Source organism: Phyllostomus hastatus, unplaced genomic scaffold, assembly GCF_019186645.2.
Source record: "Phyllostomus hastatus isolate PE091 unplaced genomic scaffold, TTU_PhHast_1.1 phas_contig_38, whole genome shotgun sequence".
In the NCBI taxonomy this organism is placed as follows: Eukaryota; Metazoa; Chordata; class Mammalia; order Chiroptera; family Phyllostomidae; genus Phyllostomus; species Phyllostomus hastatus.
The window spans coordinates 236,562-243,150 of NW_025333869.1; the positions used below are offsets into that span (position 1 = coordinate 236,562).

Here is a 6,589-nt window from a genome sequence, read left to right on the forward strand (position 1 = left end):
TGTGTGAATATTATATGTGTGTATAAGTACATGTGTATATATACAGTAGCTCATGTCATGTACTATGAAGTGGGCACATTATCACCCCCATTGCAGGGGACATTAGGCACAAGCCCACCAGACAGTGGAGAGCAGTGATTTGATGGCCCTCATAAACACTTTTTTGGGCGTTGTCCATGTTATCAGTACACTTTAACAAATATTTTTATTTATTAATTTTTGGAGATGGGGAAGGGAGGGAGAAAGGAGAGAAATATCAATGTGTGGTTGCTTCTTGCATGCCCCCAACTGAGGACCTAGCCTGAAACCCAGGCATGTGCTCAGACTAGAAATCAAACCTGTGGCCCTTTGGTTTGCAGGCTGGCACTCAATTCACTGAGCCACACCAGACAGGGTTGTTATCAGTACATTAACAAGATCATTGTAGTGAATATAGTGTCCCTAGTATGGATTTGTGAACCCTTCCCCCCCATTATAATACATGCTAAACTCTACTTTTTAAAAGTAGATGTTTACAAACAAAGTAAATCTGTATGACTCTATTCTAATTAGGAGTGTTAAAGTCAATCACAGGCTAAATTCTTCAAATTTTTCCTAATATTGTGGCCATTACTTTCCTTCATATCCTCTTAATATGTTTTCTAAGATGTAGCCTCTAGTGTCTGCAAGAGAAAAATGATGGTCATATTTCAGATCTGGAAGAATATGTGGAGTTGAGATTTCATTCAGATCAACATTATGTCCACTCTTGATCCCAATTCATTTTTCATCAATCAAACTGCTCAGATTTAGGGCTTTGGCATTAGCTTCATAGCAAAGGACCAAGGGCCTTCCATGATCAATCATATACTTAAAAATAATTTTCTCCTTTGACCTGACTGTGTATACTGCTAACCTTCAGATCTGTAGTAGAAAAAAACATTTGTTTAACCAAGGATCTGTCAGACAAGATGTGGGAATTAGCTGGAAATCAAGAACCTGACATCTTCACTTAATAAGACTGTTTAGGATGCTATAATGATATACCGTACACTGGGTGACCATAAACAATAGACCTTTATTTCTCATTGTCCTGGAGGCTGGAAATTACTTGCAGATTTGGTGTCTGGTAAGGGCCCACTTCCTGGTTCAAGATAGCAGTCTTCTCACTGTGTCCTCACATGGCAGAAGGATCCAGAAAGCTCTCTTGGGTCTTTTTGAAAGGGGTACAATACCATGTATAAGGGTCCTCCCTTATGAGTGTCAATTAATAATCACTCAAAGGCCCTGCCTCCTAACACCGTCAATTTGATGATTAGGGATTCAATGTATGAATCTTGGGGGCACAGTCTGCAACAGCTACCAAGATGAATATACAGGAACCTAGAAGCCCAGCTGGTGGGCACAGTACTAATGAGATTTTGTTAATGATATTTCTAGCTTTTTTTCCTGCTCTACCTAACCACACCCCTACTCTCCTGCATCCCACCCCTCCTAACATCACTCATGCTGCACTGTACTTACTAGAGCTTCCAACTCCTGCTAAGCTAGCACCACTGTCATCTCCTTTCATTTGCCACCATGATTATCTACTCAGCCATGATGAGATGTTTTCCAATACCTACAAGATCCTGGTGATACAGATGCCTGGTGCCTGTAAGTGGAGGGGAAGATGGTCAGTAGGACAGAGGGTAATATAGATGACTCCTTTATTGTGGGAAATGCTCCACTGAAGGCCCTGAGGGTGAAGGTACAAAAGCACAGTAATCACTGGTGTGGATATTGTTGTGAATCATCATTTGCAGGAAACCAGCTTCTCAAAAGAAACCTATGAGAAGTACATTAACATTACATGAAATCAATTAAAGGGAAAATTGAAGAACAGAGACCAGAAAGAGTAAAGCCTTTTATGACAAGGGCTGCAGAACAAATCAAGCACATCCTTGCTGACTTCAAAAACTACCAATTCTTAACTGGTAAAAACATTAACCTAGATAGCTTGGCTGCTCTGCTGGACTACCATGAGGGTGTTGAAACCCTACATATGGTTTTCTTTAAGGATAGTTTAGAAATAAAAAATGTTAACAAATTTGGCAGTTTGGATCTGTCATCATAACTGACTGCTGCTTTTCATCCACACACCAGGACTAGGACAATGGAACTGATGTTATCTTGAGCTCTTCATTTATTTTGACCTTGATTTATTTGGAGCAAAGGCATTGTTTTTAAGAAAAAATATAATATAGGAGGTCTAAAAATAAAATGCATATGAACTAAAAAAATAAGAATATTTCTAGGAAGTCTGGAAAGAATATAAAATGTATTTTACTTGTTCTTTGTTTACATGGCATAATCTATGTTGCATGATGTTTAAGGTTTTCTATAAAAATATATTTTGATCTCTTTGTGGAAGAAATAGACTATCAAAAAATTTATGACACTATTTCAAAAATAAATTGACACTTAGATTTTTCATATTTAGTCAGTTTTTGTTTAGATGCATAGAAAGAATGGTGTTAATATCTCTTTTTTGTCACTGTTCTATATCAGGAACAGCCAAATTGCTTATATGAAGTTCAAGCTAAATATAATGTCATTTTGTTCAGAAGATACCTTTACCCAGTGGTTACGTGGTATTTTCTAAATGAGCCCTCTAACAGTAGTTGGGAATTTTCTCCAAAAGGTCATTTTCTACCACTTGAAAGGTAGAAATTTTTTTCTTGAAAATGTTTCTATGTCCTACTCATAGGGTATCATTTACCTGTTTGAGGGCCTTTTGACTTCCACTTACAAAAATGTATGTAATTTGTTTTATTTTATTTTTGTCATAACCCGATCTACTTGTTACTAAGGAATGGCTATTCATGTAATTTTATTGTGAAGGTTTCAAGAGGAAAATGAGCTAAAAGTTAGGATGTTAAATTGCTGTAACAGCACTTTGAAGCCCTAGAAGGGGCTGGCTTTCTGTCCCACTGTTGTCCTTTATAAGCAAGTATGATAAATAGTGATTGAAACTAAAGAGCACAAGTAACCAAAAAAGCAGTGGACATCCAGAAGCAGTGGTTCTCAACCATGCTGCATGCCCATATCACCTGGGGTGCTTTAAAAATACCATTGCCTGTGTTCCACCCCTAGAAATTCTGACTTAGTTGTCTTAGGTGCAACCTGAGCAGTGGTAGTGTTAAAGCTCCACAGGTGATTCTAAAAGGCACTCTGGTTTGAGACTCACTTTTGGGACTAGAAAAATGATCCTTAATCTTTTCTTGACCACAAGACACCTTTAAGAATTTGTTGAAAGCTATGTTCTTCTTCTCCAAGTAATATATAAAAACCAAGAGAAGTTGTGGACACCCCTCCTGAGCATTATTTATTCAAACATTTAAAAACATTTGTAGGTCCTGGCTGGTATGGCACAGTGGGCCTGTGGACCAAAGGGTTGCTGGTTCAATTCCCATTCAGGGCACATGCCTGGGTTCTGGGTTAGGTCCCAAGCTGGGGTGCACAAGAAGCAACCACACATTAATATTTCTCTCCCTTTCTTTCTCCTTCCCTTCCCCTCTGTTTAAGCAAATAAAATATTTTAAAAAATAAAAGCATTTTTTGTATCACCAAATCACCCATTCAAGCCACCCACTAATAATCTCTAGTTTAGAGGGAAATGGAAGGAATATTGTAGCAGTGTGCTGGGTCCAATAAGAGCTAGAACCTCTCAGTGATTTAATTGGGAAATCTTAGGAAGAATTCTTACATTGATAAAAGAACCATAAGATATAATGTGTTTCCATATGACCGCTTATGTGAGGGAGAGTACCTAAAGAAGGACAAACATAGAACAGAGCAGAGCCCTGAAATAAACCCATGTGTATATATGGTCAATTCATCTTCAACACAGGCACCAAGAACACAAGGTGGGGAAGAACACAACATGGGGAAATAAATTTCTGGGAAAACTTGATATCCACATGCAAAAGAATTAAATCAGACTCTTAGCTTAAATCATATACAAATCAACCCAAATTGGATTAAAGATTCAAACATAAGACCTGAAATGTTAAGACTCCTAGTAGAAAATAGGGTAAAAAAATGTTCCCTGACATTTGGCTTGCCAATGCTTTCTTGCATGTGGCACCAAAAGCACAAGCAAGAAAAGTAAAAATAAACTACCACCTGTTAGGATGGCTATTATTAAAAGCAAACAAGCAAGCAAGCAAGCAAAAACAAGTATTTGAGAAGATGTGGAGGAAAGGGAACCCTTGTGGGAATGCAGATTGGTGAAGCCACTACAGAAAACAGTATGAAGTTTCCTCAAAAAACTAAAAATAGAACCATATGCTCAATCCAGCAATTCCACTGTTGGGTGTTTATCCAATGGAAATGAAACCATTAACTTAAGGAGATATGTGCACCCCTATGTTCATTGCAGCATTATTCATAATAGTAAAGACATGGAAAAAACCTAAGTGTCCATCAATGGATGAATGGATAAAAATGTGGTTTAATCATGCAGTGGAATATTACTCAGCCTTAAAAAGGAAGAAATTCTGCCAATTGTGACACCATAGATGGGTACAGAGAACATTATGTTAATGTGAAATAAGTCATAGAAAGATAAATACTATATCATTTTACTTATATATGGAATCTAAAAGAGTAAAACTTATAGAAGCAGAGAGTAGAATGGTGGTTGCCAGAGGCTGTAAGAAGGGGTAAATGAGGAGATGATGGTCAAAGGGTACAAAGTTTCAGTTTTTTTTTTTAATATTTTATTTATTTATTTTTTAGGGAGGGAAGGGAGGGAGTGGGAGAGAGAGAGAGAGAGAGAGAGAGAGAGAGAGAGAGAGAGATCAATGTGCGGTTGCTGGGGGTTATGGCCTGCAACCCAGAATGTACCCTGGCTGGGAATCGAACCTGGGACACTTTGGTTCCCAGCCCGCGCTCAATCCACTGAGCTACGCCAGCCAGGTAAAGTTTCAGTTTTGTAAGATAGTTAAGTTATGAAGATACATGCACCATAAGGCCTATAGTAAATGATACTGTATAATATGCCTAAAATTTATTAATAGAATAGGTCTTACATTAAGTGTTCTTATCACACACATACACACAAATAAGAATAATATAGGGAGTGGGAGGAAACTTTTGGACGTGATGAATAGATACATGGCTTTGATGATGGTGATGATTTCATGGCTATTAACTAATCCCCAAACTCATTGAGCATTTACATTAAACATGTACAGCTTTTTACATGTCAATTATATCTCAGCAAGTTGATTTCAAATAAACAAAATACAAGAAAGGAGACCTTAAGCATTAGAGAGGACATAAGAAAAATCAGTATGGAATCAACACAATAAGTGTTAATAAAATCCTGAAAGACCTTGGTTTTTGTGGACACTTCCCCATACCCAGAAATTTTCTTCTTCTTCTTTACTGGATGGATTTATCTGCCATTTATTCAAGCACTTCTCTTGGCTTTTCTTTCCTTTGCTCCCAACCAAATGCTATCTAGTTCATGTGTCATTCTATCAGGACTTCACTAATTGGATATGTTATTTTTACCCATGTGTTAATAGCTAAAATAATTATTTTCACTGGCACAGTGATTTTAATTTGGAGCATTACCTTAACTCAAAGGTTATAATGGACATTTCAGACATTGCTGAGTGAGGTATTAGGAGAAGGCAGTAAAGCATACCCAGCTCTTTTCAAATAAAATCCTTAACTGTCTGGGGGATCCCAAGCATTGAGTTTTAAACTAAGTTTAATGATGAAAAAAAACAGTGATCAAGTTTCAGCCCCAACCCAGCTGTAGAATTTGTTTTTTCTGAAATATTATTTCTGTGTGTGTGTGGGAGGGCTCCACCTGTAGAGCCCCACCCCCACCCCATGTCCACCACAGATGAGAATAAGTCTACCAAGACATGATCTGCTTGGGGAGAAAAGGTGGCCAATCTCTCAAAGGAGAAGGGCCAAGAGCCTGTTACTCAATGGGTTCTTAATTGGGTTTAATTTGCATAGGAATACAGGGCATATATGTAAAGCTCAATCATTGTCAGACAGTAATGATGAAACAATAGATAACATTCAAAGAACTATGAGGGCTTGTGCATAAGCCACTCTGAGTCAGGGTCAGATAGCTAAAGGGCCATAAACTCATTGGGGAAACAAACTCATTTCATGCTTGGACCCTTATCATTTAAATTGAGGGTATTAGCAGAGTAGGTTTCACAGGATTTTATGCATTCTTTCTTAGTCCTGATCACCCAGGGGTGCACTGCCCTCCAGCATTGTTTCAGGCTCAAGTCAGGCAAGAGAAGTAAGGCAACCAAGAGATTAGGAGACTTCTTGCAGACAGAATGAGGACTCAGGCTATGTCAAAGCTCAGGGGTAAGGGTCCATCACCCCCTTTTTCTATAGCCCCCAAGTCCTTCCCTAAGGGCCCCTTCATGATTGTGCCTGTCTTAGGTCATCCCTCCCTTGAGTAATCTTACCCATCACTGGCTAACTGGCGGTCATCTGCCCAGGGCCAAGCAGCATGAAGTAAAGGGGGCAGATGCAGTGCCTCTGCCAAGGAGATAAGCTTTGTCTCCTTTGTTGCTTAAGGTCT

General features: G+C 38.5%; 1 pseudogene; it reads left to right on the forward strand.

Moving 5' to 3' along the window:
• Positions 1-1,574: 1,574 nt before the first annotated feature.
• On the forward strand, positions 1,575-2,095 carry LOC123821108 (annotated as a pseudogene).
• Positions 2,096-6,589: the final 4,494 nt, after the last annotated feature.